This window comes from Artemia franciscana, chromosome 7 (genome assembly GCF_032884065.1).
Source record: "Artemia franciscana chromosome 7, ASM3288406v1, whole genome shotgun sequence".
NCBI lineage: Eukaryota > Metazoa > Arthropoda > Branchiopoda > Anostraca > Artemiidae > Artemia > Artemia franciscana.
In genome coordinates, this window is record NC_088869.1 from 26,754,191 (window position 1) to 26,780,185 (window position 25,995).

The 25,995-nt window shown below is 35.2% G+C and overlaps 1 protein-coding gene across 3 annotated transcripts in view; it reads right to left on the minus strand.

The window, feature by feature from the left end:
• LOC136029081 (sodium/calcium exchanger 1-like) overlaps positions 1 to 25,995 on the minus strand; it is a 150,047-nt gene that overhangs the window by 110,105 nt on the left and 13,947 nt on the right. For 2 of the 3 annotated variants that reach the window (XM_065707137.1, XM_065707132.1), the window contains exon 1: positions 10,220 to 10,269. The exons of the other annotated variant lie outside the window; for it this stretch is intronic. The gene's annotated coding sequence lies outside the window, so the exon portion shown is untranslated. Of the gene's footprint in view, positions 1 to 10,219; positions 10,270 to 25,995 lie in introns of those variants that run through there. 3 annotated transcript variants of the gene reach the window in all.

Genomic DNA, 25,995 nt, shown 5'->3' on the forward strand with positions numbered 1-25,995 from the left:
AATATTTTTCTCTTCATCTCTTCCAGATTCACCTCATTTGTTCTAATATCTAGGTTTTCTTAATTGGTTGCTTTAGACTCATAAGAATTGGCAAAATCATGATAGCAGCCTTTACAGATGATACAATCACAGTAAAAAGATATTTCTATTTCAGTATTTCGATCCATCATAACTTAGTTTGAACTTAGCAGTGAAATTGCTTCTGGTAAAAAGTTTTAAAAAGGTTAATCTTAGCATGTCTATTGCTTAAAGTTACTATTGTATATGCCTAAAACGATGTTTCTATTGTTGCGTTGGATGCACATATCTGGATCAGGTATACCCTTGGTATCCATTTTCCGTAGTTTTTCTTGTGCTCAAAAGTCATTTATTAAATTTGATACTCAGGTAGCAACTAAAAGACTTGGAATTTATCACCTATTATTGGACTTGAAAATTCTTTTATGAATTTCTTATGTTAAGTCAGCATTCCGAACACTCAGAAGTTACCAACTAGCTAAGTTTGTTGTTTCTAAAAGTGCTTTTATTAATTTTTTTATATGCACTCGGTAGTCATCTGGATTATCTGACAATTATATACCTTTCACTGAGAGTGAAGGCCACCATCTGGTTATGTTGCTGTTTAGCATTGACATAAGTATTTCCCAGAAATTTTTGACATCACCCCTATATGGTTGCTAGTGAGTTTTTGATGATATACCATAATGAATCCTACGAAAGTTTTCCAGCCGTCTGGTAAGATGAAGAGAGTATTGTTTAATTATTGTGGCCTTGAGGAGTTCTGAGTAGTACCAGTATGAATAGTTAATAGAATAAAAACAAAAAGGAGGTATTTTGGCAGAGACTTTCGCCAAACCCTCCTCAGTCCCTAAGAAAAAAAAATCACATTTTGAAGTCAGCAGTACAAAAAGAAAAGAATGACTCAGCTAAGAAAAAAACAAAGCAAATGTTTTTTCGAAGACTTTCGAAGACAAGATTTGTAAATCTTGAGATTCACCGATGAATGTCCGAAATACCTATTTTCTCTCCTTGGATGTAGTCAGCCTTGTCAGTCAACTTTTTCAGTTTTATGCAAGGTTTGATAGTGACGGACTATGTTAGGTTTTTAACCCATTTCTGATATTTACTCCTATTTTAACATAACCTATCCCAACCTAACCTAACTTTAACTTTTATCATCAAAGGTTGCATAAGACTGAAAAAGCTGATTCGTAAAGCTAATTGGATTCAAGCAAAGAAAGAGGAATTTTGGACTTTCACCAATGAATATCTATCTTAACCCAATTTTGGAAACTCACAGTAACATTACATGAAATCGTAATACACAATAATACTTACATGTAATAATGCAGAAAATGTTCTGATTAGAATTTCTAATAAATTGCTGTATAAAACTTTAGGCAAGTATCGAAAAAGGTGTGGGTGTTTTAACGCCACCACGGTTTGCTGCCAGCGTATGTTTCCCGCCAACCAGGAAATTTTTCACCATCAAGAGGATTAGTCAGGTCAGAATAGACAGGCAAGGTTAGGTTAGTCTATGTCAATGTCTATGTTTATATCTATATCTATGTCTATGTCAATATTTTTGTCTATATCTGTGTCTATGTCTATGTCTATTTCTATATTTATGCCTATGTCTATTCTGACCTACCTGAATTAAAAGGTGGCGGAAAACATATGGTGGCGGAAAACAAAAAGTGGCAGAAAACCCCGGAGGGGTTAAAACACTGCTACGGTCGAAGAATAATTTTTAAATCTTGTAGCTTCCCATCATAAAGAGACCCAAAATAGCTTGAGTGAGCTGTTAACTTCATGGAAACACACCGTTCTTCTTACATAGGAATTGCTGTTCAAGATAAATCAATGGTTTGTTTTGATCATAGTAAAGTAAAGAACACTGTTGGCACAATGTATTATTTATTTATTTTGTCTTAGACCAGGGCACTTCATATCGAAGGAGTTGTTGTAGAAACTTCAAAAAGGGCTCATTCGATTGGAAATTGAAACATCTAGTGCCCTTTTTAATAGTCAAAAGTGATTGGAGGGCAATTAAACCCCCTCCCACGCCGACCTTTTCCCCAAACACATCCGACCAAAATTTTGAGATAGCCATTTTGTTTAACGTAGTCGAAAGGCTCGGAAATTGTGTCTTTGAGGATGATAAACTCCTCCCTATAGCCTTCAGGGCAAGGGCTGTAAGTTATTACATAAAAAAAAATAATTTTTTTAACTGAAAGTAAGGAGCGACATTAAAACTGAAGACGAACAGAAATTACTCCGTATATGAAATGGGTTGTCCCCTTCGCAATCCTTCGCTCTTTACGCTAAAGCTTTTAACTGTTTTAAAAAGCAGAATTGTGGCAAAGAGTCAAATTTTAGCGTAAAGAGCGAAGGATTGCGGAGGGGACAACTCATTTCATATACGGAGTAATTTCTGTTCGTTTTAAGTTTTAATGTCGCTCCTTACTTTCAGTTAAAAAAACTATTTTTTTTATGTAATTTCTGAACGTTTTTGAATTTAATGCATGTTTGATTTCGGCTCTCCACACATAAATTATTAAAATGAAATTTGCATATTAATTCCTTTTTTGGCTAAATGGCTTTCTCTTAGTTTTGATCAGACGATTTTTAGAAATAAGGGTTGGGGAAGGAGGCCTAGTTGCCCTGCAATTTTTCGGTTACATAAAAAGGTAACTATAAATTTTAATTTTTAACGATTGTTTTTATTAGTAAAAAATATACGTAACTTAAGAATTAACTTACGTAACAAACTTTTATATTCTTAAATTTTTATTATGTATATGAGGGGGTTTGTGCCCTCGTTAATACTTCGCTCTTTACACTAAATAGTAAGTTTTGTCCCAATTCTTTAAGAATGACCGTCGTAGAATAAATAGTTGAAATTACTAAAAATACTATAGCATAAAGAGCGAGGTATTTATCTCCTCCTAAATACCACGCTCTTTATGAAAAAGTATTTTTAGAACCCCTCATATGCGTAATAATCTCTGTTCGTTTTAAGTTTCAATGCTACTCCTTACTTTCAATTGAAAAACTTTTCCATGTTTATTTTTTCATTGTTTTTTTTTTTTATAGTAATTTTAGAAAATCCTGCGCCCTTTTCATTGAATTTCTGTTCCCCCATCACATATTCCTCCAAGGAAAGATCCTCCCACATAGCCCCCTCCCCTCAACCCTACCCCCAAAACCAAAAAAAATCCCCCTGAAAACGTCTGTACACTTCCCAATAACCATTATTATATGTAAACACTGGTCGAAGTTTGTAACTTGCAGACCCTCCCCCAGGGACTGTGGGGGAGTAAATCATTCCCAAAGACATAGTTATTATGGTTTTTGACTATGCAAAACAAAATGGCTATCTCAAAATTTTGATCCGTCGACTTTGGAGAAAAATGAGCGTGGGAGGGGGCCTATGTGCCCTCCAATTTTTTTAGTCACTTGAAAAGGGCACTAGAACTTTTCATGTCCATTAGAATGAGCCCTCTTGCGACATTATAGGACCACTTGGTCGATACGATGACCCTTGGGAAAAAAAAACAAACAAACAAATAAACACGCACCCGTGATTTGTCTTCTGGCAAAAAATACGAAATTCCACATTTTTGTAGATATGAGCTTGAAATTTTTGCTATAGGGTTCTCTGATATGCCGAATGCGATGGTGTGATTTTCGTAACTTTTGATAACAAAGACTAAATTTGATGAAACTTATATATTTAAAATCAGCATGAAAATCCGATTCTTTTGATGTATATTTTAGCATCAAAAATTCCGTTTTTTAGAGTTTCGTTTACTAATGAGCCGGGTCGCTCCTTACTACAGTTCGTTACCAGGAACTGTTTGATGCCTTGGGGCGCACATAAGGTTTTTATAAAAAATGTTGGCCTAGAAAAGTCAAAAAGGGCTCGTTCAATTGGGAATTGAAACGAATAGTATCCTTTTTAATAGTCAAAAGTGATTGGAGAGCAATTAACCCCCTCCCACGCCCACCCTTTCCCCTAACACATCCAATCTAAATTTTGAGATAACCATTTTGTTCAACGTAGCTGAAAGATCCAGAAATTATATCTTTGAGGATGAAAACCCCTCCCCCCACAGCCTTCCGGGCGAAGATTGTAAGTTATTCCCTGGGGGTAGATAAGGTTTTTATCGAATGTATTGTGGTAGAAACTTCAAAAAGGGCTCATTCGATTGGAAATTGAGTGCCCCAGCACAATCTTCATTTCTCAAAGCACATCCGATCCAAAATTTGACATAGTCATTTTGTTCAACGTAGTTAAAAAGTCTACAAATTAGGTCTTTGAATATAACAACTCCCCACAGACCTCAGGACAAGGGTTACAAGTTATGCCCTCGGGGCATATAAGGTTTTTATAGAGAGTGTTGTCATAGAAACTTCAAAAAGGGCTCATTCCATTGCAAATTAAGAGGATTAGTGCCTTTAGTATCAGTCAAAAGTTATAGGAGGACAAATGCTCCCCCACCACGCCCATCATTTCCTAAAACATTTCCAATCAGAACTTTTTTAAAACAATTTTGAAAAATTGTTTTTCACCATTTCCGGAGAGTTCCAGAAATTATGTATTTGATGATGAAAAATCTCCCCTAACTCTCAGCGCAAGGGTTATAAGTTATGGCATTGGGGTATATAAGGTTTTTGTTGAAAGCGTGGTCATATAAACTTTGGAGGGGACACATAGTATTGGCAATCAGAAGCTCTAGTCCCATTTTTAAAGTGTCAAAGTGACCAAAAGGTAGCCAGACCACCATTTTAAGATAGCCATTTTACTCAAAATAGTCTAAATATCATATAACAAGGCTTTTGGGATTTAAACAAATCCCCAGAGCCTTGGGGAAGGGTTGTAAGTTATACCTTGGGAGCATTTAAGGTTTTTATGGAAGAAATGGCTGTATGAACTTTACATTAGGCTCATTTGGTTGCAAATGGGAAGTTCTAGTTTCCGTTTAAGAGTCAAAATTGATGCAGGACAGCAATCCCCCCACAACTAACCCCCTTCACCGAACGAATCTGATTAAAATTGTGAGATAATAACTTTGCTCAAAATAGTCTGAAGAACACATAACAGTGCCTCTAGGGTTGACACAACCCCCAGTGCCCTGTGGATAAGGTTATAAGTCACGCCCTGGGGGTATGTAAGGTTTTTATGGAATGGGTGGTCGTATAAACTTCAGATTGAGCTCTCTTGATTTGAAATTAGAAGGTGTGATGCACTTTTTAATAGTCAAAAGTAATTTGAGAGCAACCAGCCCCCACTCACACTCATCATTATCCCAAAGACGTCCGATTAATATTTAGATATAGCAAATTCGTCCATTGTAGTTAAAGGGTCCGAAAATTATGTCTTCAGAAAAAACAATCCCACCCCCACAGCTTTCAGGGCAAGGGTTGTAAGTAATAACCCGGCGGCATATAAGGTTCTTGTAGAATAGGGGTGGTCGTATATATTCGAAGGGGATTCATTAGATTGGTAATATGAATTTCCAGTACCCTTTTTAAGAGTCAAAGTGATCTGAGGGCAGCTATCCCCCTTCAACACGTCCTTTTTCCCAAAATGCATCGAATAATAATTTTTGAGATAATCATTTTATTCAAAATGGTCCAAATATCATATACCAAGGCTTTTGGGACTGATATACACCACCAGAGCCTGGTGGGAGGGTTGTAAATTATACCTCGGGACATTCAAGGTTTTAATGGGTGGATGGCTCTTTAACTTTAACATTTGGTTGAAAATTGAAACTTGCAGTTCCTTTTTAAGCGTCGAAAGTGATGTACTGGCCCACCGTTCTCCCCGACAACCCCACTATTCACTAAAAGCATCTAATTGAAATTATGAGGTAGTGATTTTGTTCAAAATACGCCAAAGAACATATAATAACGCCTCAAGGATTGAAACAACCCCCTAGCGCCCTGGGGATAGGGTTGTACGTTGAACCACGAGGGCATATAAGTTTTTATAAGTTTTTAAGGAATAGCCGGTCGTATAAACTTAAGATGGGGCTCATTTTATTTGAAATTGGAAATTATAGTGCCCTTACAAAATCATTTGATTGCAACCAACCCCCCCCCCCCCCCTCAGAGCTCATTTTTCCCTTAACATCTCCAATAAAAAGCTGGAGATAACAATTTTGTTCATCATACCTGAAGGGTCCAGAAATTATGTCTGTAAGGAAGACCCCCTCCTACAGCTTATAACCCCTCCTACAACCCTCCTAAGTTATGCCCTAGGGGCAAACAAGGTTCTTACAGAAAAGGTGGTTGTATATGCTTTAAAGGGGGCTCATTGGATTGGTATTAAGAACTTCTGGTGCCAATTTTAAGAGTCAAGTAATCAGGGCGCAGCTACCCTCCCTCCCACAGACACACAAGCACGTCTTGTTTTCCAAGATGCATCCAATAGATATTTTGACACAAGCCTTTTATTCAAGCAGTCCAAAGATCATATAACAAGGCTTTTGAGAATTATACAAACCACCAGAGCCTAAGGGTGAGAGTTGTTAGTTATGCCCCTGGGGCATTTGAGCTTCTTATAGAAAGGATGGTTATATGGACTTTAGAGGTGGCTCATTTCCTTGAGATTCTATTTGGTTTTAAATTCATTTGGTGGAATTCCTAGTTCCCTTTAGAGGGTCAATAGTGATGGAGGTCGACTAGCCCCCTCCCCCCCAAAAAAACAGAAATACCCTTTTTTTCACCAAATGTATATGATTGAAATTGTGGGATAACAATTCTGTTTAAAACAGTCCAAACAACATATAACAATGCCTCTAAGGTTGGAGCATCTCCCCAGAGTCCTGGTACAGCGGCTTTAAGTTGTGCCCTGGGGGAATATAAGGTTCTTATTTAATGGGTGGCCGTATTAAATTCAGATGTATCTCATTTGATTTTAAATTTGAAGTTATAGTGTCCTTTTTAAGAGTCAGTTCTTTGAGACCCCCCCCCCACTCCCATCGTTTTCCGTAAAAAACATCCAAACAAAGTTTTAAGACATCATTTTTTCCGCATTATTGAAAAGCTTTGTAATTATGTGTTTGGGGGTGTCACACCCTCCCCCCACTGGGGCCTCAAGGCAAGGGCTGCAAGTTATGCAATTTTTTCATTGTTGGCATATAGTATATGTTATTGAGAAGAGGTATGCATGTTTGACTTCTACTCTCTCAAAATACGAAGGGCATTAAGATGAGTATTTAAGAGAAAGTCGAGGGGAGTTTTGAACTACGTCATAACATGTTATGTATATATGGATTGTCAAAAGGGTGAACGGTGGCCCTCAAGAATGGCTGAGAATATTAATTTGGAATTTTTAAGAAATGATAAGGGAGATGATTGACCGAAAAGGCAATATTTGCACGCTACTACTACTACAACTACTGCTGCTTCAACTGCTATCAAAAGTAATATTATTACTACCAATACTATCACTAAAACTAATACTTTTGTATCGAGTACTATTAAGGCTGAGGATATTGAAGACAATATCTGAGGAAACATAGAAGGGAAATTTTGATTAAATCAAAACATACTATGTGTATACAAATTCTTGATACGGGCGTATCAGCAATATTTTTGGAACGGCTTATCATACCAAGAGGAAACTTCAGGGGTATCATGAGTGGGATGTTCAGTTTACCAAAAGGCAAAATGCAACTGTTACTAGGCCTACTGTTATTAATACTGCTGCTACTACTGTTACTAGTAATAATTATACACTATTACGCTACTGCTGTCCCTACTACTACCACTACTACTATGATACTTGTACAATTAAGGCTACACGTATGAAGGTGAAAACTTGATAGAATATTGAGGGGGAATTTGAACTAGATCAAAACACACTATGCACATGTAGACTGTCAAAAGGGCGCATCTCAAGAATTGATTAGCGTATTAAGTTAAATCTTTCAGAGAATAATTAAAGGGGAAGATCAATTGACAAAAATGTAATTATGCTTGTCGCTACTAACACTAATACCACTGCTACATTTCCTTATGCTACTACTGCTACTAAACTACTCTAACTACTACTTCAATTGCAACAACTTCTAAATTTCAGAGCATTAAAGTGAGAGGGGCGTCAAAAGGGTGTCAAAAGCAAAAATTAATAATACTTTTAGAACGGCTTAGCGTGTCAAGGTAGAGAATCATGAAAGCGATGTTCAACTGACCAAATGGCAATATGCACATGCTACTACCGCTAATAGTACTACTGATACTACTTCTACCACTACTGCTAATACGACACTAACACTGTAACTACTTTTACTACCACCGAAACTACTGTGATAATAGTGTTATTAAGACTAAGTCTATGAAGGTAAAATTTGAGACAATATTGATGGTAAATTCGAACTAACAAAAGAGACTATGTGTATTTAGATTGTCAGAATAGCGTATCTTAAGAATTAGTTTGTGTATGAAGTTGGAACTCTCAGAAAATACTTAAAGGAGATGATCCGAAAGGTAATATGTGCGCTCTGCCACTAATACTACTGCTACTGCAACATTTACTAGTTCTACTACTACTATTACTATTGCTCCAATTACTACTTCTATCACAACTGCTTGTAAGGTTAAGGAGATGAAAATTTCAAAAACTAAGCGACTATACAGGTTAAAAAATAGCAAATCGGCAATATTACAGCAATGGCTAATTGTATTAAGTTGAGTAGTTATACTACTGCTGTGACTACTATTACAACTATGCCTAGGGTATGAATGTAAAATTTTCAGAGAATATTTCTGAAAATTTCTGTTGTACGGATGACAACCTGCCATCCGTACGCAGGTTGTCAAAAGGGCATATCAGCAATATCTTAGGAATAGTTTCGTATAGTTACACTTGTTGGGGGGAGGGGGTGAACTAACCAAAAGACCATGTTCGCATTATAATACTACTGCTTACTCCTGTAACTGCTACTATTGTTATTATTACTGCTGCTACTACTACTACTGCTACTAAAGCTAAGACTACTGCTATTAACTCTGCTGCTACTACTATCACTGTTGGTGCAACTAATACTAGTAATAAATCTAAGGGTATTAAGGCGAAAATTTTGGGCAATATTGTAAATCTATTGAAATAAATCAAAACACACTATGCTCACATAGGTTGTCAAGAGGGCGTATCAGCAATGCTTCAAGACCAGTTGATGGTGTTTAGTTAAAAATTGCATTGTGTATCGAAGGGGATGTTGAAAAAAGGTGCTATATGCATACTGCTACAAATGCTACTATTTCTACTACAAACATTCTTAATACACAAGCCACGGGTATTAAGTTGAAACTTTCAAGGAATACATAGGCGGATGCTGAACTAAATAAAAACGACCTATGATCATGTAGATTGTCAATAGGGAGATGAAGCAATATCAAATAACGGCTTACATTATTATATTAGACCTTTCAGAGTAAGTTGTGACAGATTAGGGCTCAAACCCCTATTAGCTTGAGTAGGGCTCAAAACTCCTATGTCTTCCCAAAGCCAGAACATAGTTTGCACTTTACTGAAAAAAATGCAAATGGATGTGCTGTGTCAGTTTAATATACATATACTGATATTTATTAATATTAACCTTAACAATATTTGATTTATTAAAATTATAAAAGTAAAAACATTTAATTTTTTCAGTAAAGAGCAAATTATGTTCTGGTCTTGGAAAGGCATAGGGATGTTGAGCCCTACTCATGTTAATTTCTACTCGTTCTGAGTTTGACTCGGTTACTTATTGTAATTTCTGTTCGTTTTGGGTTTCTTTTATTTATCAAAGCTGACTTGTGGCTGTTTTACGCTTAGTAGATTATTTGATTTCGTTTTTGCTCATTTTTGATCTAATAGAGTTCATTCTTTTAATGTTTCTTTGAAAAACTTATTTTTTTGGAAAAAGTTTCTTTAGTTAATATATTCAAAGACTAAACCTTATAGCTTAGACTTTACCTTATCTTCTAGACATTTTTTTCCGTGGAGCTAAAAAAGGGGTGGTTTAAGATTAGTCATTGGGTAATTTTATGTTTCATTCTTTGTCCGTAATTGCAATATATCTATAACTTTTAATTCAGAAGAAGACTTGAATTAACAAAAGAAAATTCTTACCATTGTTTATCCCTGATTGCTGTGTATATGGTCTATTTCTTATTTGGATATTTATACGTATCATGTTATAAAATACATTAAACTTACTTTTAGAGCAAGCTATCCCCTGTTTCATATTCAAAAGCTATACCTTATCTAACGAGGAAATTTATGAGGTTTTAGGATATTCGTATTATTTGGGTATTTTTTTTTCCTGGTGGAAATCACACACGATTAATTTTGTTAGGTTGTGTTTAGAATTTCTTAACGATTCGAATGAGAAAAATATTTGGCGTTGTCTGTGGAATACAAATAAAGAATTTTGGCATTCTATATGTAAGCGTAGGTTAAGTTTTAGCAGTTTTATTGACTGGATGAGCTATGTCTTGCACAACTCTTTCTGATAAACCACACACACAAAAAAAAAACTACGTTAAGCAGAATCCCAGAAGACAGAAAAAGTAGGTCGCTTTTAATTCAAATTTCCTCTGAGGTGATCTATCTATACTAAGAATATCCAATCTAGTTTTATATTATACTAGCTGTTGGGGTGGCGCTTCGCGCCACCCCCCAAGCCCCCCGCGCGCGTAACTCGTTACGCGCCATTGTAGTTGTGTCCCTGTGTCCCACCTGTGAATATAGATAAAAGAGAAAATATTTCTCTTTTCGTTATAGATATATATATGTTTTTAACTACGTAAAACTTGCGAATATACAACATTCTTCGATGTCCCATTGTCTGTGCATATAAATAGATTGTCAGGTTTACCGACTCTTGAACATGCAACATAAAATTGTCTATGGGAAACACAATCCGTATTCAGATCTATACCTCATTATTCTAATGATTGCCCTTGAGCTTTGTTGATGGTGATTGCTAATCGAACATTCCCTGTGTCCCCGTCGTCATTTATATATCCCCTGTGCCCCCGGAATCCCCGTTGTAGTTGTGTCCCTGTGTCCCAGTCGTCATTTATATTCCCAGTATCCCGGTCGTCATTTGTGTCCCAGTGTCCCAGTCTGTAATTTCTCTTTGAGCGTCCCGGTCGTCATTTATATTCCCTGTGTCCCGGTCGTCATTTGTATCCCGGTGTCCCAGTCTGTAATTTCTCTTTGAGTGTCCCGGTCGTCATTTATATTCCCTTTGTCCCGGCTTTTAGTTTTCTTTTTCTCCTTTATTTTTCAGTTTTTTTCCTTTTTTTCAGTTTTTAGTTATTTTTAGTTTTTTTTGTAGTTTTTACCTTTTTTTAAGTTTTTTTAAGTTTTTTTTCTTTTTAGGCTTTAGTTTTTTACCTTTTTTTAGTTTTTTAGCTTTTTTAGTTTTTATAGTATTTTCTTTTTAGTTTTATTTGTAGTTTTTACCTTTTTTACTTTTTTTCTTCTTTTGTATTAATGCTAAAGCCAAGGTTCGAACCTGGAACCTCTCGGACCTAGAACCTGGAACATAACGCTTTACCAACTCAGCTACTTCGGCTTGAATACATTCGTTTTGAGCAGCTTCCTCGACTGTTGCCATTGTAGGTTCTTCAGTCATTTTACAATTAGAAATATCTCTTTCAACGATCTTCTTACAATTAAAAATTTGTCTTTGAACGATTTTCTTAAATACCTGTGTCCTGGTCGTCATTTATATTCCCTGTGTCCCGGTCGTCATTTGTGTCCCGGTATCCCAGTCTGTAATTTCTCTTTGAGTGTCCCGGTCGTCATTTATATTCCCTTTGTCCCGGTCATCATTTGTGTCCCGGTCTGTGATTTCTCTTTGAGTGTTTTTTCTTCTTAGCTTTTTTTAGTTTTTTACCTTTTTTTTAGTTTTTTTATAGTTTTTTAGCTTTTTTAGTTTTTTTAGTATTTTCTTTTTATTTTTTTTTGTAGTTTTTACCTTTTTTAGTTTTCTTTCTTCTTTTGTATTAATGCTAAAGCCAAGGTTCGAACCTGGAACCTCTCGGACCTAGAACCTGGAGCATAACGCTTTACCAACTCAGCTACTTTGGCTTGAATACATTCGTTTTGAGCAGCTTCCTCGGCTGTTGCCATTGTAGGTTCTTCAGTCATTTTACAATTAGAAATTTCTCTTTCAACGATCTTCTTACAGTTAAAAATTTGTCTTTGAACGATTTTCTTAAATACCTGTGTCCTGGTCGTCATTTATATTCCCTGTGTCCCGGTCGTCATTTGTGTCCCGGTCTGTAATTTCTCTTTGAGTGTTTTTTCTTTTTAGTTTTTTACCTTTTTTCTTTTTTCAGTTTTCTTTTTCTTCTTTATTTTTCAGCGTCACTATGAAATATATATCCGGGGATATATACGACCGGGATACTGGGAATATAAATGACGACCGGGACACAGGGACACAACTACAAGGGGGATGCCGGGGGCAAAAGGAGATATATAAATGACGACGGGGACACAGGGAATGTTCGATTAGCAATCACCATCAACAAAGCTCAAGGGCAATCATTAGAATAATCAGGTATAGATCTGAATACGGATTGTTTTTCCCATGGACAATTTTATGTTGCATGTTCAAGAGTCGGTAAACCTGACAATCTATTTATATGCACAGACAATGGGACATCGAAGATTGTTGTATATTCGCAAGTTTTACGTAGTTAAAAACATATATATATATATATATATATATATATATATATATATATATATATCTATATTCACAGGTGGGACACAGGGACACAACTACAATGGCGCGTAACGACTTACGTTACGCCCCCACCAACTAGCTGTTGGGGTGGCGCGAAGCGCCAACCCAACAGCTAGTTTTTATATATATAGATACCTTTAAAGTAACAAGGACAGTGAAAACGAAACCCAATTTTTTGAATTGGCTAAGTAAAAACTTAGCCAACCCTATATTTAGCCGATTTGGGTTGGAAACATTTCCAACTTGCGTTGGACACTCAGCCAATGCAAACCCTTTGTACTTAAAAAGTTATGAAAAATCGGGAATGCAGTTTTTGATGAAAAGACGTGCATTTTATACAGAATTTGGTAGGAGCGGATATCGAATTTAAGAGAAGAAACGTGGGTTAAAAAATCAGCAAAACATTAAGCTAAAATATGTGGCACAAACAGATTAAGAAGGTTGAGCTTTCCTTTGAATGTGTTTTAGTATTTTTGAATCACAACTTTGTCAATATTTGAGTTTTTTTGATGTTAAATTTAACGAATCGAATTTGTTTGTTTGTTTTGATAGTTCAATGTGGAAAAACTGGCGAAAACGTGCTGCTGCACTGTAAACTTCATATTTTTAGACGGCGAAATGAGAAATCTTTGAAAATCGACATTTTCTGTTATGAATAGACGTAGAACGAGTCGACGAAAAAGAAACTATTTTTATTATGATGTTTTCGGTATTATAAGACCCGTATTTGAGCCTAGATGCCGATTCAATTAAATGTACTTTTTACATATTGGTGATTTCTCTTTCCATGATATTTAACATTCTACTTTCCAAATAATTTCCCTTCTAATTAAAATAAATAAAAAAAAACTAATTTTTTTAGCTGAAAGTAAGGAGCGACATTAAAACTTAAAACGAACAGAAATTACTCCGTATATGAAATGGGTTGTCCCCTCCGCAATCCCTCGCTCTTTACGCTAAAGCTTTTAATTGTTTTAAAAAGTAGAATTGTGGCAAAAAGTCAAACTTTAGCGTAAAGAGCGAGGGATTGCAGAGGGGACAACCCATTTCATATACGGAGTAATTTCTGTTCGTTTTAAGTTTTAATGTCGCTCCTTACCTTCAGCTAAAAAAATTAGTTTTTTTTTATTTAATTTCTGAACGTTTTTGAATTAATGCATGTTTGGTTTTGGCTCTCCGCACATAAATTATTAAAATGAAATTTGCATATTAATTCCTTTTTTGGCTAAATGGCTTTCTCTTAGTTTTGATCAGACGATTTTGAGAAATAAGGGGTTAGGAAGGAGGCCTAGTTGCCCTGTAATTTTTCGGTTACTTAAAAAGGCAACTAGAACTTTTAATTTTAACAAACGTTTTTATTAGTAAAAAATATGCGTAACTTAAGAATTAACTTACGTAACAAACTTTCATAGCCTTATATTTTTATTATGTATACGAGGGGGTTTGTACCCTCGTTAATACCTCGCTCTTTACACTAAATCGTAAGTTTTGTCCCAATTCTTTAAGAATGACCCCTGAATCAGAAAGGCCGTAGAATAAATAGTTGAAATTACTAAAAATACTTTAGCATAAAGAGCAAGGTATTTATCTCCTCCTAAATACCTCGCTCTTTATGCTAAAGTATTTTTAGAACCCCTCATATGCGTAATAATCTCTGTTCGTTTTAAGTTTCAATGCTACTTCTTCCTTTCATTTGAAAAAACGTTTTCATGTTTATTTTTCATTGTTTTCTTATAGTAATGCTAGAGAATCCTGCGCGCTTTTCATTGAATTTTTCTTCCCCCATGACAGATTCCTCCAAGGAAAGATCCTCCAACATAGCCCCCTCTCCTCAGCCCCACCCCCAAACAAAATAAAATCCCCCTGAAAACGTCTGTACACTTCCCAATAACCATTACTATATGTAAACACTGGTCAAAATTTGTAACTTGCAGCCCCTCCCCCAGGGATTGTGGGGGAGTAAGTCATCCCCAAAGACATGGTTATTATGGTTTTCGACTATGTTGAACAAAATGGCTATCTCAAAATTTTGATCTGTTGACTTTGGGAAAAAAATGAGCGTGGAAGGGGGCCTAGATGCCCTCCAATTTTTTTGTCACTTAAAAAGGGCACTAGAACTTTTCATTTCCGTTAGAATGAGCCCTCTTGCGACATTCTAGGACCACTTGGTCGATACGATGACCCCTGGGGAAAAAAAAAAAAAAAAACAAACAAATAAACACGCACCCGTGATTTGTCTTCTGGCAAAAAATACAAAATTCCACATTTTTGTAGATAGGAGCTTGAAACTTCTACAGTAGGGTTCTCTGATACGCTGAATCTGATGGTGTCATTTTCGTTAAGATCCTACGACTTTTAGGGGGTGTTTCCCCCTATTTTCCTAAATAAGGCAAATTTTCTCAGGCTCTTAACTTTTGATGGGTAAGACTAAACTTGATGAAACTTATATATTTAAAATCAGCATTAAAATGCGATCCTTTTGATGTAGCTATTGATATCAAAATTCAATTTTTTAGAGTTTTGGTTACTATTGAGCCGGGTCGCTCCTTACTACAGTTCGTTACCACGAACTGTTTGATCCCGTATATCCTCATTGGATATCTTCAGACGTTTTTTAAAGTTATGAACGAGGGTATGGTTTGACATTTTACATATACAGTTGATTAAAATGTGTGAATGTGTCGCCATTAAAAATTTCCAATCTGTTTTTGACGTGTTCTCCCTCGTACAAACAGTTTATTGATGGTTTCTTCAAGAAATCATCAATTCAGATATGTTTACAAGAGTTGCAGTTATTTGGACGGCAATCAGGTTTTGTTGCATGTACCCGCATTATTTTGATAGTATTGTTGAAAATTAGTGAAAACTTTTCTAAGCCTCTTCTGTGCACAGTGCTAGGTGCATTTCCCTTGGAAAACTACATCCTGTGGAAAAATTCCCAACCGGAAAATTTCACCCAGAAAATTCTCGCCTATAGAAACTCCATGAAAATACCCCTCGGAAAATTCCCCCAAAGAAAATACCTTCGCCCCCCCCTCTTCTGAAAAATATCCTCAAATACAAATTGAGCACTCAAAGAAAAAGTATGACAAATAATAATAATGAAGAAAAGAAGGGATTATGTAGAAGGAAAATACACCAGAAAATGACGAAATGAAGAAAGTTTTTCCCGTCTGAAGTTTTTTATTATTATTATTATAATTATTACTTTAAATCACATAGAGTCAAACAACTTTAAATTATACAACATACAACTTTAAATTAAATATACAGAAATCCCAATTCTTAATAAGAAAGCAACAGTTTAAGTAAAGAAAGCTTTCAAAAGTCATCGAATCCTGAAACCACACAAAAGTTCGGGTATCGTCCACTAAGCGTGCATCAGAAAGACTTAACGTATGAAGCACCTTTAAGGCGCCTTTTTTTTATTTCATTTCAAACAGTTCGTGGTAACGAACTGTAGTAAGGAGCGACCCGGCTCAATAGTAACCAAAACTCTAAAAAATGGAATTTTGATATCAATAGCTACATCAAAAGAATTGCATTTTAATTCTGATTTTAAATATATAAGTTTCATCAAGTTTAGTCTTACCCATCAAAAGTTACGAGCCTGAGAAAATTTGCATTATTTAAGAAAATAGGGGGAAACACCCCCTAAAAGTCGTAAAATCTTAATGAAAATGACACCATCAGATTCAGCGTATCAGAGAACCCTACTGTAGAAGTTTCAAGCTCCTATCTACAAAAATGTGGAATTTTGTATTTTTTGCCAGAAGACAAATCACGGGTGCGTGTTTATTTGTTTGTTTGTTTTTTTTCCAGGGGTCATCGTATCGACCAAGTGGTCTTAGAATGTCGCAAGAGGGCTCATTCTAACGGAAATGAAAAGTTCTAGAGCCCTTTTTAAGTGACAAAAAAATTGGAGGGCATCTAGGCCCCCTCCCACGCTCATTTTTTCCCAAAGTCAACGGATCAAAATTTTGAGATAGCCATTTTGTTCAGAATAGTCGAAAACCATAATAACTATGTCTTTGGGGATGACTTACTCCCCCACAATCCCTGGGGGAGGGGCTGCAAGTTACAAACTTTGACCAGTGTTTACATATAGTAATGGTTATTGGGAAGTGTAGAGACGTTTTCAGGAGGATTTTATTTTGTTTGGGGGTGGGGCTGAGGGGAGGGGGCTATGTTGAAGGAACTTTCCTTGGAGGAATCTGTCATGGGGGAAGAAAAATTCAATGAAAAGGGCGCAGGATTTTCTAGCATTACTATAAGAAAACAATGAAAAATAAACATGAAAACGTTTTTTCAAATGAAAGGAAGGAGTAGCATTGAAACTTAAAAAGAACAGAGATTATTACGCATATGAGGGGTTCTAAAAATACTTTAGCATAAAGAGCGAGGTATTTCGGAGGAGATAAATACCTCGCTCTTTATGCTAAAGTATTTTTAGTAATTTCAACTATTTGTTCTACGGCCTTTCTGATTCAGGGGTCATTCTTAAAGAATTGGGACAAAACGTACGATTTAGTGTAAAGAGCGAGGTATTAACAAGGGTACAAACCCCCTCGTATACATAATAAAAATATAAGATTATGAAAGTTTGTTATGTAAGTTAATTCTTAAGTTACGTATATTTTTTACTAATGAAAACGTTCGTTAAAAATTAAAAGATCTAGCTGCCTTTTTAAGTAACCGAAAAATTGGAGGGCAACTAGACCTCCTTCTCCACCCCTTATTTCTCAAAATCGTCTGATCAAAACTAAGAGAAAACCATTTAGCCAAAAAAAGAATTAACATACAAATTTCATTTTAATAATTTATGTGCGGAGAGCCAAAACCAAACATGCATTAATTCAAAAACGTTCAGAAATTAAATAAAAAAAACTATTTTTTTTTAGTTGAAAGTAAGGAGCGACATTAAAACTTAAAACGAACAGAAATTACTCCGTATATGAAATGGGTTGTCCCCTCGGCAATCCCTCGCTCTTTACGCTAAAGTTTGACTCTTTGCCATAATTCTACTTTTTAAAACAATTAAAAACTTTAGCGCAAAGAGCGAAGGATTGCGGAGGGGACAACCCATTTCATATACGGAGTAATTTCTTTTCGTTTTAAGTTTTAATGTCGCTCCTTACTTTCAGCTAAAAAAAAATTAGTTTTTTTTTATTTAATAAATAATATGGAGTCAAACTCCTAGTCAAAATAAAAAAATAGAATTAAGAAGAACGGAATTCCTTATTTCAAATAAGCAAGCATGTATTTAACCTTTATCAAACTTGCAATGATACAAAACCCCCGCCTCCAAAAACACGAAAAAAAGAATACAAAGAAATAAGATATAAAATTAAATGCAATAAAATAAATTTATAAAATGAAGTATAAAGTATTTTCAACCAAAAGCAAGTTGTTTTCATCAGTTGTTCTTATTTAGGACAAAATTTGGGCAGAATTGAGGGCAAAATTTTAATATTTAGTCCACATTTCGATGAAAAATATTTTATTGAATAAGTTCTTAATATCATTTTAGTAGCAAATTTTGCAGTGGATGGGGAGGAATATTAATGTTGATATGGAATTACATTTTATGCTAATTCTTATCTTCAACGCGGCTGTTGCCATTACGCCCCTTCCTTTTTATAATAGCTGATGCATAATGATCTTCTTTTCTTCATTCCTTTAATTAATCTCAATTTTCCTTAGACTACTCAATATTAAATTTGAGGGGGGGGGGATTTTCCGTCGGTAATTTTTCATGGGGGGTGTCCACAAGGTGAAGTTCTCGGGGGAGTTGCTGCGGAAGGAAGTTTCCGGGGGAAATTTTTGAGGGGGTTTGCACCAGAACCCACTTGACTGGTATCAGCCCCAGTACGACAAGTAAGAATAGATTGGTATGGCAGAACCACGCCTTACCCGCAGTTCACAGATTTGCGATTATGCGCAAAAGCGTGCTTTCTTCTGTTATATGTCAAATACTATTCATCACCTAACGTCTGTTTCTAAGTTATGAAGAATCGACGGTTGTGATGAAATATTTCAACTCGGCTGTTAAAGCGCGTACAGAAAAAGTAGATTTTTTAATTAAAATGGAATATTTGTAGGCATCAAATCATGGTTAATTGTAGAAAAAGCCAAGACAGATAGTCCAATTGAGTGAGAGGCAATTCTGACATTAATTCCCCCCCCCCTTATCAGGATTGTATAAAGATGATGTTGGTTCATTTTATAATAGATATGCCTATCTATTATCCGTCCATTCCTAGGGCAGTAGAGCCAAGGTAGATAGTCATAGAGCTAAGATAGTGATAGAACCTACTCTAAAGATACTCTAAAAGATTCAAACGACTGATTATGCTGAGCAATCAATTTTTGATGAAAGACATAAGTCAATCTATGTAAGAGGACAAGCCAATCAAGAGACGTAGGCCTATAAGGTCACATTAGGGAATTTTCGTTTAGGGTCCTTACCCCTCAATATCGGCTACAAATTAACACTTTGAAAAAATATTAGTATTAAAATCACTCCCTTTGGCTGAGCCATAGGTTTATTCCTCAGTCACATTATTTTTTTCAAATCTAATGTGGGTTTAGTCTAGTTCCAAACGCCACAACAAAAAAACGGTGGTGCACCAAAAAAACAAAAAACAAAAAAAAAAACAATTGCAAGCCACCACCCAAAATATTTCGGCTTTCCTTAGCCTTCTGAAATATTGCAAGTCTGAATATTTTCTAACTTGTCAGATCTTCCATTCAGGGAAGATTTTCCATGGGAGTCTGTATTTTTAAATTTTCCAGATCAATACTAATTCCTAGATTTACGCATTGAGAAAGAAAAAAAAAGAATCCGCTGGCTTTTGTGTCAAGCTTGATATTCTGGCTGACACCAGATATATAACTAATGAAGGAACATAGCCACAACCTGTCTTCAGGACTCTCTGCAGGGAAAGAATTTGATTCCTGTGATGAGATTACGTGGAAGCATTCCCAAAGTAATCCAAAAAAGAAGAAGAAAAAAAGAATACTTAAAGTAAAACAAAGTTTATCATGACAGATCGTCACTTAGCAGAAAAGATCAATTAGAATTATCGTGCAAAAATATTTTCGACGAAAAATTTACCATGGTTCATGACAAAGGATCAAACCTAGTGAAAGCTTGCTATTTGGATAGTATGGAATCAAAGTTTCAGGATGTGTTGCCTATGAGCTTCGTAATCTGATAAGAGCTGGTTGTACATCCTAAATTTCTGAAATCGAAGGAGCGATGAAGAAAGCTATGTCGATAGTGAAGGCTATTACTTTTAGGGGCTCTGGCCTTAGCACAGAGATTGACATCAAACACCCACAAAATTTCTTCCTCCTTGAAATATCTGGTTATCTAGATCAGGGCTTCTTAAACTGTGGGTCACGACCCCCAGGGGGGTCGCGAGACTACTGAAAGGGGGTCGCAAAGATCTGATACTTTTCAATCATTATAAATAAAATTTTAAAATTAGTATATACACTACGTACAAATATAAATACAAATATAAATCATACAAAATACTATTGTAGTTTTATTATAACTTTTTTTTGAAAAAGTGGCAATGCAAAACGGTTATGTAGGGCCTATAAATGAAAATATGGAAGTAGCATTTAAAATAATAAATACAACGCGCTCCTCGATTTTCAACTGAACCTTCGACATTGATGTCTGGCCGTCGGTGTCAGTGTTTGCAAGATAACTTAGTGATTATAAGTACCCAGACGCCGCGTCGCCTTACAGCTTACACATACTGTTTGTACTTCAGTTTGGACTGAGCTTTGTCTTCGTAGTGACATGTGTGTATTTACTGTGTAATTTTCAGTTGGTGTTTTTAATTATTACGTTAAAGTTCAACTACATTTTGTTTAATTATTTATTATTATTTAACCATCATGGATGAATGGCTAATTAAAATTCCAACTAATAAGTCTGCCACGCCGTCACAACCAAGTTGCAGTGCTTCAAATCTTCAAATCCGACTTCTAGCAAAACAAAAAAAGAAAATATGACGAATCATATTTGCAGTATGGCTTCACATGCTCTTCTCACAACAATGAAGAACAACCAGTGTGCTTAATTTGCAAAGAAGTTTTGGCTGCAGAAAGCATGAAACCGTCAAAACTGCAACGACATTTGAATACTAAACATGCAACGTAATCTAAAAAGCCAATAGAATATTTTGAGCGTCTTTTGCAAACATCAAATAAAGAAAAGAACACTTTGGAGAAGTATGTGACTTTGAATGATAAATATCAATTGGCATCGTATGAAGTTTCGTATTTGATAGCAAAAACGAAAAAGCCTTTTACTATTGGAGAGCAACTTTTACTAGCTGCAGTTATAAGAATGTCTGAAATAGTTCATGGAAAACAGTATGCTGCTGAAATTAGTAAAATTCCATTATCAAATGAAAGTGTGTCCAAAAGAACTTCAGACATTAGCAAAGATCAATCAACAGCTTCTTATGAGGCTTAAAGACAGCTCAAAGTTTGCAATACAACTGGACGAGTCGACAGACATTTCAAAATGGCACAGTTGTTACTTTTTGTAGGATATATTTATGAGGGATGCATTCATGAAGATATACTGTTTTGTCGTCCTCTGGAAGGTCATACTCGTGGAAAAGATATATATATAAAAAGTAAATGAGTTTTTTGAAAAAGAAGGATTAAATTGGAAAAATTGTGTTGGTGTGTGCACGGACGGTGCTGCAGCAATGGCCGGACAAGATCTTGGTTTGACAGCATTTGTTAAAGCTGGAAATGATCATATTACATTTACACATTGTATGATTCACCGAGAGGTACTTGTTGTTAAAAAAATTGCACCAGAATTAAACACTGTGTTTTTTGATGCAGTCAAAATCATTAACTTTATTAAAAGTCGAGCACTTAATAGTCGATTGTTTAAAAATTTGTGCATTGATATGGATTTGGATTATACAAGTTTATTGCTACATGCTGAAGTTAGGTGGCTATCAGGAGGTCGAAGTTTGAAACGATTATTAACTTTAAAAGATGAAGTTCTTATATTTCTAACAGAGCAAAATTCTAATTTGGCCGATTATTTTCACTATAATTTATGGCTTCTCAAGCTATGCTATTTGGCAGATATTTTTGATAAAATCAATGATATGAATTTATCAATGCAGGGAGTCTGCGTTAATTTTTTTATGTTAAAAAGTAAACTTGAGGCCTTTGTTAAAAAATTCTTATATGGAAGAACAGAGTGGAAAGTGGATCGCTCGAAATGTTTCCATTTACTGACATATATTTAGTAACAATACTAATTAGTAACAATATTTCAAAAAAATATACTCCTATAACAAACATTATAGTTAATCATTTGAAGGATATGGAAGTTTACATGCATAGGTATTTCCCCTATGATATCGATACACAACAATGGATTTGCAATCCATTTTCAATTGAAATGGAAGAAATTAATTTTTTAAACTTAAAAGCACAAGAAGAATTTGCCGAATTAACAAGTGAGACAACCTTGCGACTCAGATTTTCTCAAGTGCCTGTGCATGAATTTTGGATAGAAATCAAATCAGAATATCCCCTACTATCGGAAATGGCAATGAACAAACTACTGCCATTTTGTACAACATATTTATGTGAATCAGCCTTTTCCACATTAACTTACATAAAATCAAAATACCGTTCAACTTTAATAAACGCTGAAAATTTATTACGATCTGCACTAACTCAAATTGAGCCTAGATTTAATTATTTGTGTAAAATAAACAATCACATCCGTCACATTAATATTGTTTGATGTCAATAATATGTTTTTATTAAAAAAATTGTCACAAAAAATTATTTTTTCTATTATATATATATATATATATATATATCTATATATATATATATATATATATATATATATAATATATATATATATATATATATATATGTAGTTTTATGTCATTCTATTTATTGTGTTTTATTACGACCGATATCCCGTCAACGCTTCCAATTATATTTGTGAAATGAATGGGTACGTATTCTTTAATCCTTATTTTATTTACATTGTAAAATAGTGCAATATTACATCTACATCTACGGTTAATATATATTTCATTATATGGAGGAGGGGGTCGTTTAAAATTTCCTAAGCTTGAAGGGGGTCGCTATATAAAAAAGTTTAAGAAGCCCTGATCTAGATGATACTCTTGCTGCTGATGCTCAGATGCTAGTTTTTTGTGCTGCTGGTGAATTTCCACCTATAATGGCAACATATGAACAGTGGAAATAGTTGAAGCGTGATTTTCCCTCAAGCTGAAATTCCACCAATAGCATGCTTTAGAGTTTTGTTCAGTATTTTTCCACCCTGAATGTTGCACTGCGCGGCCATGGTTTTCCAAAGGTAACACTTGAATAAAAATTACTAAGCTTCTGAACGATAAAGCCAGCAATTGGTTTGAATTTTCACTTTCCTCGAGACAACCTAATGGTCGCTGCTGCATTTATGGAATTTGTATTTTTCAAGGTAAGAAAAATTAATGGCGATCTATCTATCCCTAGTGGACCAATGACAAGAAAGAAATTTTTTCTTAGGGTAAAAATCTGTTAAATTTTTACCCAAAAACCCTTGTAATCCCAGATGATCCAATATCTACCCTTAGTATTCCCGCTTCAAATTCGAAACACCATTTTGGCTTTTCAAGTTTTTTTTTTTTATTGAAAAAGAAAGAAACTGGGAAGAAAGTACAATCGTCTTATCTTTTGGTAAATCGCTAGCTGGATACTGATGCCTTCTGGTTATTTTTTTTTCTCGGAGAAAAAGCTCCAATCTGCCCATTGACTGAGAAAAAAAATGCATTGGGCTACTAACGTTGCAAGATATTGTTGACAACGATCAATATGATAATGATTACGTCATCGGCCATCAGAGCAATCTCTCTTTAATTCTAACAGCACATAAAAACAGGCCCAAGACTCCTGACAGTGGTGAAGCTGCTGATCCCTCTCTAGCCTTTTGGAAAAAAATGTTTTCCCATTTCCCATGCATAGCAGCTTTAATACGAAAGGTGATATCGATGCAAGGTACCAGGCGGAAGCTGAAAGGGTTATTCAGCTATGCTGGTATGATTGTAATGACCAAAACCTGTATTGTTACCATATGGGCTCAACAACCTTATTTCTTAACAACAATTACAAGCTTGTCAAGAAAGTCAAAAAAGTGGATGTTTGATCAAATTAGTTTACTTTCAGTATCTTTTTTTCTTATCTACTTGTCAGTTAACATGTCCTTCTATTTGAATAAACAATTTAGACATTTGCTAACCTCTTTGCATGAGTATTCTTTAGTTGTTATTAGCAATACGTTGTGATTATCACTAAGATATCACCTTTTACGACAAGCGTTAATCCTTACCGCTATTGGTAATAACAAATAAATAAATTCGTCACTATACATTCTACTGTTTATTTCGTCCCCATGACCACTGGCCTGCTGTTTCAAACAGTTCGTGGTAACGAACTGTAGTAAGGAGCAACCCGGCTCAATAGTAAACGAAACTCTAAAAAACGGAATTTTGATGCTAAAATATACATCGAAAGAATCAGATTTTCATGCTGATTTTAAATATATAAGTTTCATCAAATTTAGTCTTTGTCATCAAAAGTTACAAGCCTGAAAAAATTTGCCTTATTTTAGAAAATAGGGGAAAACACCCCCTAAAAGTCACAGAATCTTAACGAAAATCACACCGTCACATTCGGCGTATCAGAGAACCCTACAGCAAAATTTTCAAGCTCCTATCTACAAAAATGTGGAATTTCGTATTTTTTGCCAGAAGACAAATCACGGGTGCGTGTTTATTTGTTTTTTTCCCAGGGGTCATCGTATCGACCAAGTGGTCCTAGAATGTCGCAAGAGGGCTCATTCTAACGGAAGTGAAAAGTTCTAGTGCCCTTTTTAAGTGACCAAAAAAATTGGAGGGCACCTAGGCCCCCTCCAAAGCTCATATTTCTCCAAAAGTCAACGGATTAAAATTTTGAGATATCCATTTTGTTCCGCATAGTCGAAAACCATAATAACTATGTCTTTGGGAATGACTTACTCCCCCACAATCCCTGGGGGAGGGGCTGCAAGTTACAAACATTGACCAGTGTTTACACATAGTAATGGTTATTGGGAAGTGTACAGACGTTTGCAGGGGGATTTTTTTAGTTTGGGGGTGGGGTTTATGGGAGGGGGCTATGTGGGAGGATCTTTCCTTGGAGGAATATGTCATGGGGGAAGAAAAATTCAATGAAAAGGGCACAGGATTTTCTAGCATTACTATAAAAAAACAATTAAAAAATAAACATGAAAACATTTTTTCAATTGAAAGTAAGGAATAGCATTGAAATTTAAAACGAACTGAGATTATTACGCATATGAGGGGTTCTAAAAATACTTTAGCATAAAGAGCGAGGTATTTAGGAGGAGATAAATACCTCGCTCTTTATGCTAAAGTATTTTTAGTAATTTCAACTATTTATTCTACGGCCTTTTTGATTCAGGGGTCATTCTTAAAGAATTGGGACAAAACTTACGATTTAGTGTAAAGAGCGAGGTATTAACGAGGGTACAAACCCCCTCGTACACATAATAAAAATATAAGAATATAAAAGTTTGTTACGTAAGTTAATTCCTTAGTTACGCATATTTTTTACTAATAGAAACGTTCGTTAAAAATTAAAAGTTCTAGTAGCCTTTTTAAGTAACAGAAAAATTGGAGGGCAGCTAGGCCTCCTTCCCCACCCCTTATTTCTCAAAATCGTCTGATCAAAACTAAGAGAAAGCCATTTAGCCAAAAAAAGAATTAATATGCAAATTTCATTTCAATAATGTATGTGCGGAGATCCAAAATCAAACATGCATTAATTCAAAAACGTTCAGAAATTAAATAAGAAAAACTAGTTTTTTTTAACTGAAAGTAAAGGAGCGACATTAAAACTTAAAACGAACAGAAATTATTCCGTATATGAAATGGGTTGTCCCCTCCACAATCCTTCGCTCTTTACGCTAAAGTTTGACTCTTTACCACAATTCTGCTTTTTAAAACAATTAAAAGCTTTAGCATAAAGAGCGAAGGATTGCGGAGGGGACAACCCATTTCATATACGGAGTAATTTCTGTTCGTTTTAAGTTGTAATGTCGCTCCTTACTTTCTGTTAAAAAAACTAGTTTTTTTTATGTAATCATCGA